Source organism: Protopterus annectens, chromosome 14.part0 (assembly GCF_019279795.1).
Source record: "Protopterus annectens isolate FY-2018-M chromosome 14.part0, PAN1.0, whole genome shotgun sequence".
NCBI classification, from domain to species: Eukaryota; Metazoa; Chordata; order Ceratodontiformes; family Protopteridae; genus Protopterus; species Protopterus annectens.
Window position 1 is genome coordinate 688,316,657 of NC_056748.1, and position 13,808 is coordinate 688,330,464.

The following is a 13,808-nucleotide window of genomic DNA, read 5'->3' on the forward strand; positions in this document are numbered from 1 at the left end:
CTCTTCCATTTCGTGTGTGTGTGTGTGTTACTGTTTCCACATTTTAACTGGTACCCCATTTGCAGTAAAGGTTTTATGAATTCTACTGGGGGGAGCAGCGATTCTGTGCTGCAGTTGCACCTGTATCTTTAACCTTTTGTCATTATCTTGGGAATCAGCACTCAGTTCTGCTGATTGTCAGGTTGTTAACTTGTGATATGTAAAATCAGAAATGCATCATCTTTGGAAAAAAATAATTCTATTTCTCACATAGCTAACTTACTGAAAAACTGATGAACAAACAGGTGGTCGTGTCCTGTTTGTCAGTGTAGCATGCCTTTTAAATGCTTTCTGAACAGCTTATAAACTAGCTGCTTATATACCTCATATTTGGCTTTGTCCAAATTTCTTGCTCTGAGAGGTTGAGAGGTATCTTTGGGTGGTATAACTGTGTTAATGATTTACTGTACGAGTTGTTGCAAAACTCCTTTCCTTTTACTGCAGATTGTGCATTATTATGCTAAAAACATACAACAGACCACAACATTATTTGTTTACCGCAGTAGTTATTACAGTGTTTTTCACATGCTATGCTATTTTGGTGACTGGTTTATTCCTGCAAGGCTTGTATGGCCTATTTTCAGGAAAGACCTGAAATGGCATTCTTACTAATTGGGAGAAGTTTGACCAGGGCAGGAGAAATTCCTTTTTTTTCTTTGATTTCAGTGAGTGCCATGGGATCTTTTACAATACCTGAGGTACCACCAATTTAGGCAGGAGGGACCTCTGTGTGTTCATTTCATTTAATTGAGTAAGTGAACTAGCCAGAAGACCCTTAATGTCTCATCTGACGGATTGTACCACAGAAATGCACCCCCCCCGAGCTGCAGTGCATTGTTAGTAGCAATGGTGAGACAGAGCACACTATCTTTTTACCAGCTGTTTACAATAATGGCTGTGTTCTGAGAAACAGGTTAATGTGGTACTAGCCAGGTCTCTCTGTGAATTAGATTTTAAGCTTTTATTGTGGGATCTGAGAAATATGTGTGTGTAAAGTTCAGGATCACAGGGGAGGTGGAGTCCATTCCAAGACTTTTTAGGCATAAGACAGACAAATCCTGGACAAGATGCTCGTAGCCTATCACTGGACACACACACACACACACACACACACAAACACAAACACAACCACACCCACACACACACACACACACACACACACACACACACACACACCTCCCAACTTCTTCAATTTGCATTTGAATAATGATATTACACAATTCCATTGGAGTGGTTGGGGTTATGTAATTATATAAGCAAATTTCATGTTAATCAGCATCCAGATTTTTGGCTAGTTGTAGCTACTTTTCATGGGCCTTTGCCCAGATATTTTATGTTTCCAGGTTGAGAGGTATGATAGTAACAAATGAAAAACAGTGATGTCCCGGTGTCCAACCAAATATAAAACGAATATTGCCACCCAAAAGTAGCAGAAAAGCACCAGTGACCTGGAAACTGTGCCAGAGACAAAACTCTTTTATTAATTTCACAAAAGACAAGGTTAAGCGCTTTCTTCAGAATACAACTTACTTCTTCAGAACACATACTGTTAAAAAACATTCCCTTATATACATTGCATCTCCCAAGGGACACCGCCCAATCCATCAATTAATCACTTGAATGTTCAACATTTAAAGACAAAACGTACTTTATATACAAAGATATCCTATCAATGCACTTATTTTAAAATTGCTAAAACTACACAAAAACTGCATGTATTTGAACATATTCACTCTACATAAATGAATATAAAAAGGCAACATGACAATATACATGTAATGTACTTAAAAACAAGGACCGCACAGTCATTGGGATTTGCCATATGCTGTAATTAGTTTAAAAAAGTATCACTACTGGAAGTAGTGTACCTGTACCTTATTATATATTAATAATTAAATCCCCACTATTGTGATGCTTTAGCCTTGTACAAAAGACCTGAGCCACTCAATACACCTGGTGATATTTACAAAGATGCTCTATTGTTTTTTATTATTAAAAGTAGATAGCTGTGTGTCAAACAAAATACTGCTAGATGTATTGCCACTAATATATGGAAAAATCAACATAAATTATTTTAGGCTTTAATAAGTGGTTTGGTGGGGATCATCTCATTCAACCCCGGGGATGTAGATGCGTCAAGTCAGATCTGCCACCTAATCTCCCTCTCCCCCACCAGTGCCTTTATATTGCCCCCTCGGGGGTTAGGCAAAACCACCTCCAAAATTGCAAATTTAAAGCCGATGCATTGTGGATTTTTAATCAGATGTCTAGACAGAGCATTGTTGGTATCACATCTCCTAATACAGTATGTATGGTCATAAATCCTGTTTTTCAAGCAACGGTCGGTCTTTCCAACATAGTAATTCATACAGGTTTGACAAACACCTAGATAAATTATGTGCTTAGTCAGACAGTTGCCATGACAGAACTTGACCTTACTTCTTATACTATTGCTTAACACAATATGGGGTACCTCTAATATATATTTACAAAAGTTACACTGACCACATTTTTTCGTACCTATCTTCTGTATTTTATTTCTCTTATGATAACTTGTTTTGACCTCAATAATTCTTTTCAAGTTATTCCCGGTTTTATACACAAATTGTGGTCTGTCAGGTATTTTCTCCTTAATTAACGGGTCACTAGTCAATATATTCCAGTTTGATGTAATTATGTTTTTAACTTCACTAGTATGCCTGCCATATTTAATTATGCAGGCCCTGGAATACTCATTTCTTGAAACACTACTACTAATACTATTGTTATTACCATTAATGTGATTATTCTTCACAACACCTATGCCCAAAAGGGGTATATATTTTTTTCCCCATTCATTGGCAACATAGGAAGTAATATCCTTTATCATAACTAGTGGGTATCCTTTCTCTGCAAATAGGTGACCAATATAGGCCATTTCACGAAGCATATGCTCTCTCTCAGATGTCATCCTTGCAGCCCGAATACACTGCCATCTTATGATACTCCGTTTTGTACTGTAAGAGTGTGCACTATCAAAGTGCAAATACCCGTTACTAAATGTATCCTTTCTATATATGCGTGACTGAAAGGCATCTCCCTCACTATATATATAGACATCCAAATAATTAATCCCAGCATTGTCATATTGATAAGTAAATTTTAAATATTCGGTAGTATTGTTAATATAATCCATAAATAGGGACAATTCATGTTCATGACCCTTCCACAAAATAAAGATATCGTCCAAGTATCGAACGTATGTTTTAATCTGTGTCATCCAGTTAGAATTTAAGACAAATTCCATCTCCCAGTCAAGCAAGACCAAGTTGGCATATATGGGGGCACACGCTGTTCCCATAGCTACGCCTACTTTTTGTTTGTAATACTCCCCCTCAAAATAAATGTAATTGTGGTCAAGCACAATGTCCATGAATTCCATAAGTAAGGATATATCATCCTGGCCCAGACCACTAAATCTACTGATACTGTTACTAAACCTGTTCATGCCCTCCTCTTTGGGGATGCATGAAAACAGGTCCTGAATATCGATAGTAACAAATATAAGATTAGGGCTCCATATGTCCTGCTTAAAAATACCTAGGAATTCCCATGAATCTTTCATGATGTGCTCAACCATATTATACATGTGCTTCAGTTTGTGATGAACTACTCGACCAAACGGGAAGGCTTTGCTTGCACTACCTGAAATAATGGGTCTGAATGGGGGGTCATGAATTTAGGCAGGAGGGACCTCTGTGTGTTCATTTCATTTAACTGAGTAAGTGAACTAGCCAGAAGACCCTTAATGTCTCATCTGACGGATTGTACCACAGAAATGCACCCCCCCCCCGAGCTGCAGTGCATTGTTAGTAGCAATGGTGAGACAGAGCACACTATCTTTTTACCAGCTGTTTTCAATAATGGCTGTGTTCTGAGAAACATGTTAATGTGGTACTAGCCAGGTCTCTCTGTGAATTAGATTTTAAGCTTGTATTGTGGGATCTGAGAAATATGTGTGTGTAAAGTTCAGGATCACAGGGGAGGTGGAGTCCATTCCAAGACTTTTTAGGCATAAGACAGACAAATCGTAGCCTATCACTGGACACACACACACACACAAACACAAACACAACCACACACACACACACCTCCCAACTTCTTCAATTTGCATTTGAATAATGATATTACACAATTCCATTGGAGTGGTTGGGGTTATGTAATTATATAAGCAAATTTCATGTTAATCAGCATCCAGATTTTTGGCTAGTTGTAGCTACTTTTCATGTGCCTTTGCCCAGATATTTTATGTTTCCAGGTTGAGAGGTATGATAGTACTACAAACTGGATGAGACAAGAAAGAAGAAATTCATCTCTCCTTAGCCCGAAGATATAAGTTATCAAAATACACAGTACTGGGATCAGGTTGATGTCTTTAGCTCTTTTTCAACATCTCTTTTTTAACAATGGCTTGCTATGTGCCACCACATACAAATTAATCTTTAATTTCAAAGAAAATATGTTTTTATATTCCTATGCAGCATGTTTTTATCTCAAGTATCTTTTTTCTTAAAAGGTTAGGTTAGTGCAGTTTACATTCTCCTTATAAGGGAGTTAAACCTGCCTTATATAATTTCCATAATGCTGACAGAATGAGATTATTGAACTTGCCACAGGAGAAGTAACTGATTCCTGTTGTATTCTTCTATGACATACTACTGCAATATCTTGTACCTGCAGATTTCTAGTACCAGCCTCTACCCACTACATATTGCAATAATCACTCCAACACTCCTTTGGATCCAAATATTCCTCTACTGTCTTGAGAAATGCAATGGATATTAGTAGAATGCCAACAAATATGCACACTTATAGCATGAAAGTCACTCATTGCATTAGTCTAGAACAGTTGATAAGATTTCTTGTTAATCATTGCTAGTATTTCGGCTGAAGTCCCATTACATGCATTTCTTTTGTTTCCATGGTCATGATTGCAAGCACATGAGGACTCTGCATTCCTGTCAATTATTTTTGAAATTTACAGCTCATTGTTTCCCATCATACACAGTTCTGCTCCATGTATCTTAAGCAAATGATCGCGGGTGAATTAAAGAATTGCAATTATGAGATAATATGCAATGCATTTAGCAATTTTATATAATGCACCGGCAGACAATAAGTTTGTATTCCATGAATCTAGATATAATTTGCTTTAATTTTTTTTCTCCCGTGGATCAAGTGTTAATTTGCCCTTTTTTTTTTTTTTTTTTTTTTGATAATACAATCAAAAACATTAAGAATGAGTTGTACAGAACTAAATGAAGTTTGACTTATCTATTTATCATAGTTTTAGAAAAAAATGAAATATTCAAAGGTAATAGCAGAGAAAATTGATTTAGGATTGGTTTAATACTGAGTAAACATAATCTGACAGTCAGCTTTAAATATTGTGCAGCCTCACCACAGGGGAAAAAAATTTACTTCTAAATTATGATAAATGTAAGAGGCAACAGCAAAGGTAAACACACACTTGTACAGACATACTCACCAACACATACACAAGCATGCACCAATGATAATGCATTGCGATTACACTAAAGTTGTTTGAGTTCTAAAATATGCTGCACAGTACCAGTAAAAGCTAATGAAGAAAATGTTAGTTTGGAATTTCCCATATTTATCTTGTATGCTACTACAGTAGCTGCTGCAATATATTATTGTACTCATTCTTTATTTATTTATTTAACATTTGTTTACTGGAAAAGGCTTACTGGGACAGAGCACTTATTCAGTGGAGGCCTGGAAAGAAATCCTAGAGATGCATGTCTTTGGAATGTGGAATGAAAGCAGCACATCTGGAGGAAACCCACGTGAATGCAAGGAGGACATGCAGACTACGCACAGAAGGTACCCTACCCCCAAGAATCGAACAGGAAAACCTCTTGCTGTGAGGCGACAGTGTTAACCGCTGCACCACCGCACTTTTTAACTTTACCATTTTTGTTGTTGTATACATAATACAGCTGTTCCGTGCCAACATTTAACACAATCATTTTCAAAAATGTGCTTTCATTCCACATTTACCCACCATATTATTCAGCATAATTAACATAATAAATATTGCATAAATATCTGATGTTGATATTTTATTTCAGCAGAACATATCATCTACATATTTCTCCTCACTATCATGTCATTCATAACAAAAAATAGGCCCATAATTTGAACTTTATCATTCCTTCCTTAGAATTCCCTCCCTTACATGTATCATGTGGTATTAATCCTGATATGAAGAAGTCGGCATGCAACACTTCCCTGTCACTTAAGTTTTAGAAGGTTATCCCCTTAAGGGCACATGGTATCTTATCTTTGGTAATCCTTGTAACTCTATGTAGGACTATCATTCCTACACCAGTATAAATATATATTCACCCACCGCATTATTCAGTTTTGCCAGTTTGCTTGATTTGACTCCCCATCATTGAGAATGAAGCTCTCACCTTTTTGTTATCCATAATTTGGATATCCAGATCCTCACTCCTTCTGTATAAACTTCCTCATTTTGTTTACTGCCTTCCATTGTTCATCAGAACTGCTTAAAATCTCTACTCCCCTTCTCATTTTGCCCATCTTGAACCAAACCACGTATAGTCCTTTTTCTCTAAGTTTTCTAACTCTCTTTTCTATAGTACTAATAGGTGCCAAATGACTTACTCAGGTAAAGTACAATTTTATTCAGTTTTACTTGGTTAAAAGCCACTTTGTTGTGTTTATGCACTCACCTGGCTAGTGTTGCATTTTTACTGTTTTTTTATATATTTATTGCAATTGTTGAACAGTGAAGTCTGACTGCACAAAGAATGTCTTTTTCAGCAGAAGCCTGGGGAGAAAAGCTGCAGATGATACACATTAGATAAAGATTTATACATAGTGTAGAAATAAAACGGCATTTTAAAGTGTATACATAGTCTAGTGAATAAAGAAATGTTGTAAAAGTTGATATATGGCATCGAAATATCATTGAATAGCATTTTGACAAGTCTACATAGTCATGGAGTTGTTGCAGATAGTACAGTAAGGCACAGGTACACATTATTGCATTGTTTTGAGCAAATGTAGATGATGAGCATAGTTTAATATACAAACAAATTTCAGTGAAGTAATCATATATATATATATATATATATATATATATATATATATATATATATATACATACATACATACACACAAACTTCAGTGGACCAGTAGCAGTATATACTTAGTAAGCAGTTTCACAATAAAGATATAAAATATACATACATTTGCAGAAAAGAAACAACATCTTTTTATGCTTTAAGGGTTTTTTTGTGCTAGTTAGAAGCTGGTGTAGTAGACTTAAAGATGGAAAAAAAAAAGAAGTGATTGAAATGTGAAGGTGGCGATGCAGGGGAAACGTAGATTCTCTAGGTGAATATCAGAAGGATGAAGTGAGCTTGGGGGCCATCAGTCAGTTACAGTGAGTGAGTGGCCGTATAGAGAAGAAGGGTTGGGAGAAAGAGATGACAGGACGTTGTTAATGAGTAGGAAGTAATGTGGAATTATGTTTTTGTCAGGGGTACTTATCCAGGGTTAGTCCAGGGTCAAACAGAAATTCTACAGGTGTGTTTAGCTTCTGATTAAATGATACTGCTCTATTTTAAGAACAAGAGTACGGTATGGTGTCCATGCTTTGGTCGCATAGTTTGAAAACATAGTCACTAGTTGAATTGTTGGATTTAGTGATTTGGAGGAGCAATACCTGGATTGAGCAAAGGGGGCTATTTGGTTCAAATGGATGGACTATAGTTGACAGAGATGGTCAGCTTTTAGATTTATAAATAAGGTTATTAGTAGCTGCAAGCTGGGAGTAAGACAAAGTGGGTTAGCTCGAGCAGTTTACTTGTTTGAGTGCTAGGCAATGGTGGGATTTTTGTAGGTGACTTACTGCAAGACATTGCAGTTTTGGCATAGTGTTGTTTGAGCTTTGAGAGCTGAGACACTTGTAAGCTGCTGAAAATAGGAGCAGAGTAGATACATGTTGGGAGTTGTAGGGCAGAATCTTAGTGTTTTCTAGTATAGTCAGTGAGAAAACTGACTATATATTGGAATCTCAATTTCTGGTGAGTTTTCTTTATTGTATGTTGGATGTTTAGTCATATTTAAAGTTATTGTCAATGCAGATATATCATGCAGCTTAGTGTATGAAACAATTTAAATTTTAGTGTTATTTGCTTAAAGAATATCAAAGGACAGTTTCTAGCAGGGAGGATAATTGGGGTAAAGAGAATAGGACTGTTTTTTTTTGGGGGGGGGGGGGTGTTAACAAAATGCTGCAAGTCAGTTGGCCAGGCTTAAATAGATAAGGATTCTTAAGTAATCTGTTGCAAGATGTTAAGGTTTTGTGCTATACATATGAGGTGAAGTCATCAGCATACCAGATTATTTTGCCTGATTTACAGGCATATGGGAGGTTATTAATGAAGATTTTGAAAAGAATGGGACCAAAAATGGACACCTGTGGGAAGCCTGTGGAGACTGAGAGGAAATGGGAGAATTGTAACCTGTGATCTATTTGCAAGATAGCTGTTAAACCATGTGGTAAACATTTCATCAAGTCCTATAGTTGAGTTTTTGTAGGAGGATGTAAGTGTGTCCCTGTACTGAAAGCTTTGGAAAGGTATAGAAAGAAGGCAGTTACTACCTTTCCCTCACTCCTGTGGATATTTACAGTACTAGTGAAATGTAGGAGGGCTGTTGTAGTGCTCTGATGAGTGTGGAAGCCATGCTAGAAGGCAGATAGGAGGTTATTTTAGTGAGGTTTTGAGAGAGTTGGGACTGAATGCATTCTTCAATTTTTGATAAAGGGGAAAGGAGAGCAGTAATGTAGTAGTTAGTAAGTTCCTTACTATTTCATCTTTTATATAGTGGTAGGATGCAACTTCTTTTCCCATAGTGTTGGGACATATACTTCTGAGATAGAGCAGGTTATGGATTTAGAAATAGGATAGGCTGTAGCTCTGGCAAATATTTTTAGATATTCAGAGGGGAGACTGTCAGTTGTTACTGTGTGTGTGATGGTGGGTAGTACTAAAAACATTTTTTAATAGCTGAGGTTGAAACTGGATGCAATTAGAAAGGGACAGAGTCAGAGGTGCTGCTGTGGATGTAGGGGCTGTTGGGAGCGGAGTGGTGTTTGACTAGGGATGTGACTGATTATACGAAGTGCATATTAAAAACAGTATCTTTTTTACTGTGTCTTTGGGCACTGTGGATTTCAGTTGGGTGGCATGGTATAGTTGGAGAATTTTGTTAATGGTTGACCAGAATGCCTTTGTGTTTTGAAGGTTTTTTGTACTGTAAATTAGTGCAGTAATTTTCACATTATTTTTTATCTATTTTAATTTGGTATTTACTGTTAATTCTGAATTTCCAAAATATTTGTGGGTTGTTTTGCATTTTATTTTTGATACTGGGATTCCAGGCCTTGTCTCTTGCATTAGATGTTTTCTGGTTCTAGTCACACAGGGGCTGGTATTCCTTTTACATATTCTGTTCTGGAGGAAACAAATTGCTTGAAATGTTAAGAAAGGTTCTGGAGAATTCTGCAACAGCATTATCTAAGGATAGATTTTTTAGATGTTGCTAATTACTAAATTGTATGTTTTGTAGAAATATTTCTTTTTGGAAGTGAGAAAGATTTTGTACTTCATTAAGGTGGTGTGATTTTCAACTCCGGTAGAAAAGGTAGGAATGTGGACAAAGAGCATTACAGAGAGAGAGACTTAAGAGTATATGCTAGCGGAGGAGGTGAAAATCCAGTAAAGCAATGAATCTTTGTTGGTGCAGTTTATGCAGTAAGTAGGAGAGGTACTTAGATGGGTGAGGCCATTGAGACTGATGGCATTTCGAGAATAATCACAGCTGACAGTCAGCCAGTTGATGTTGAAATCTCTTAAAATTATTTTATTTTCATTTGGGGTATTAGAGGTGACCCATGACAGAAATTCTTCAGTAGTACTGATGTCATTTCCGTGTGGTATGTAAATTCCCATTACGGACAGGGTTTTGTATGGATTCACTGAAGCACTAATGATTTCAGCATTAGTGACAGTTGGGATGGTGAATGGTGAAAGGGTATGTTGCAGAGAATTTTTATATATGATGGCTACACCTCCTGCTTTTTTTGTTTTTACTATCAAACCTTAATATGTTGCAACTGCGAGGGTATATACTACTTCATCTTTAGTATGTTAAGAGTGCGTTGGTCTAGCTATGCATGTAGCTTGTATAATTTATTGCAAATGCTTCAGATGTTCAAGTGGAAAATTTGCAATAAGGATGTTTTGGGAGCTGAGGGAGGTGTACTTGGTTTTGACTTAGTGATGGAGCTAACCATGGATGGTCCTGAATTGAGATGTATATTACCATCTAATGTTAATTTGACTGTATTTGGGGTGTATGTTGAGAGGGTACTAGTTACAGAGTTTATTTTCTTTTAGAAGTATATTTTTCTTTTAACTTTGTAGAGTTTGGTTGGATTTTAAGTTTGAAGTAATGAATGAAGGAGGTGGGATTGAGTGATGGTCTTATGGAGGGGTGAGTTTGAGCTTAACAGATGTTGAATATTAATGGTTAGCTGCCTAGATGGGTGTGACTTTGAATGTAAAGTTTAGGCTATGTGGGAATGGGTGGGAATTGAGGATAGGGTAGGGGAGCAGAAGGTAAGGTCACAAAAAACAATCCGTGAAATGACCTTGGAGCAAAAGTAGATTATTACATTCAGCTAATACTAAACATGTTCACTATTTTTATTTAAATCTTTAGTTTATACTTTAAATCAATTGTCCCACTGTTAGTCCAATATCAAGCTACTGTGACCAGCAATGACTATTAATATACAACATTAAATAATACACTTGATTGATAACCAATTGTCTACTGGTAAGGAGGTCTCTTTGGGATCTGAAATACCAAGATCATAGTCTTGTCTGCCTTTCCCCAACTGAGCAGCAAAACAATGAGTGAAATTATGCCCAAAATCCAGGACTGCAGCTCAAGAAAAAATAAATTACTAGCTCAAATATAAAAGTTTCTGGGACAAAGGAGAAATAAACATAAGGAGTGGAGATAGTGGACTATTAAAAATACATCAGTGGAGGCAAGTTTTAAGAAAACTGTACCATAAAGTAATAATGGTGGAAAAAACGTATTTGTTTTAGGCTGCCAAAAAAATATAAATAATGTATGTAAAAATAGGGCCCCCAGACAGATGTTCTAACTATAAACTTTACTGTTACATAAATTATAGATCTATTTACTTGCAGGAACTCTTCCAAAGAAAAAATAAAATTGAGACTTTAGAACACGGGTAAATAATCCCCTTGCCTTTGACTATCATGTTGCAACAATGGTTAGGATATTTTTTTGCCTGGCGCAGCTGATTGCCAAATGTTTCTCATCTAGATCTTAGGACGTTTTTATCCCTCCACATCAAAAATTAAGTAGACCTATTATTAAATACTATGCCTCATCTGGGATGCATCTTACTAGGCATATCAAGCAAATGAAAAGAAGATAGATGCCACAAACTAAAAATATCACACTACTAAAAGACAAGAGGTAGCCTGTGAGACTGCAAACACTGTGCCATTACTCAGTGTCATACAGACATGTAGGGGTGATCTTTCCCTTGCCATTTGGGGCATTAAGAATCCAGCAGTCCAAGACCTTTTATATCATTTATATCTCCACAAATCAAACACTAGCACTTAGACTAGAACCATACAAACCTTAGCCCCTTCTTTAGAGCAAACTTCCACTCTGAATTAGGCAATGTGATACACTTTCTTCCTTAAAAAAGGAGTTAGACAACTGACTGACTACCCACAACTATACCCATGGTACGACTGGCCTGTTACTCTGAGAAAGGAGGAAAGGTCTGAGGGTGGTTACTGGCATGGAGTAAATGGACACTTGGCACAGTTGATTCTATTTTCTATGATTCTATACTATTTTCAAAGGTTTTTAACATAATCCATTCTAGAAAATTTAAACCTAGCTACTCCCTGTTCATCTTTATTAATGCTCCTCCCCTTTATTAGATTGTTAGTCCCTACAACATTCCATGTTGCTGCCCACATTTTTTCACCCCCTTCTCCCCCCTACTTCCCCATAAGCATGCTTTCCTGCTGCCCCAGTGGAGCTGGGTCGCAAGTTTCTTTAGCTCAGTAAGGTTTTGACCAAGATGTCCCCCCCTCAGCATTTTGGTACACTGACCAGCATTACCAAAAGAGCTAATTGCTAATAAGCTTAAAGCTCCACCAACATAGCAATTCAGGAACTTAGTTCTTAAGTTCAACCAAAACCATACTCTTGCCATTATGTTAATGTCATACGCCTGATTCTTCTTCTGCATATTTCCCTGGGAACACGGTGCTCCATGTTCCCAATGCATGCTCACAGTACAAGTCTAGCAGTTTACTAATTCTGATAGTGGTAAGCCAGTATTTTATAAAAGTGCTCTTATCATAATCATTCACCATCATATGAAATAAACATTGTCAAATACTGATACAGTATTGATAATAAGTTTAATTCAATTGTAAGTGTTTTGTTAACAGCAGACAATATTTACATACCAGACTCTTTTACACCTTCTCAAGTAAACAGACTCTAAACTGCTGATTTGGCATTCATGGTCTACTGTTTTGCAAGCTGCACACACACTTAACAGAGTAGCAAAACAGGGAAAAAAAAAAAAGGAGAGACAAGAACTTTATCCCAAAACTACCATTGTAACAGTCATTACTCCCAAAAATTAGTCCAGAAAATATTTGGCTCTTTTCAGTAAAATATATTGTGACGATTACCATTGTTTAACATACGTCTGTAGCTATCCATTAGTGACCTGAATAAAGAGAACTCCCTTAACACCTTCACTTACAGATGAACCAGGAATCATCAGTTCTGCAGCTTTTTATGTGCTTAAAATTCTATGCATCTGACCCATGCAGATTCTGCATTCCCTTTGCATCCTACAGTATTTGAAACTTTATCATGTTGGCTAGCATAAAGACAGAAAAAAAAATACAAAACAAGAGAAAATTAAGTGCAACAATTCTTTTCAACTTATCGACACACCCTTCTCTCCATTAAAAAAAAAGTTTCATCAGCCACTCATGAGACACTTATATTTGCAATCATTTAGATACTCCATGATAGAGTTCTCTTCACCCACGGGACCCCTTGTCCTATGTTAGTCTGCAAAAATGCCTTTCTTCCCTCTATTATTGCTACATCTCCTCACATTTCCTTCTGGTCTCTATTCTACCTTCCTCCTTGCCACTTTTTGCCCACATATCTCCAACAGCCTCCCAAGCCTCATCTGTCTTCACCTAGCCTTCAACAGAACTCCCTCTCTGATAGACTCATCTACCTCATGACTCCTAAATTCACTTTGTGTTACAACTGTCACAATATGTCTACATTCCTGTCTGTACCCTTGTCTTCTCATATTAGGCATATTCATATGCTTGCTCTGTAAGTGCGTCACCATTTGCTGCCAATCTTTTTCCAGTCTATTGCCCCTTTCTGCTGGTGATATGATGCCTGATCCCTCTCCTTTGCTTTCTCAGGGATGCAAGATCCACAGGCATTTTTCATCTATGCCAGTTGAAGCATTTATTGAACTTACAGCATTTGCAGGGAATCACCTCTTCCCTCCAGCAATCAATGATTTTCCTCACTACGACATCTTTATATAAGTGAAT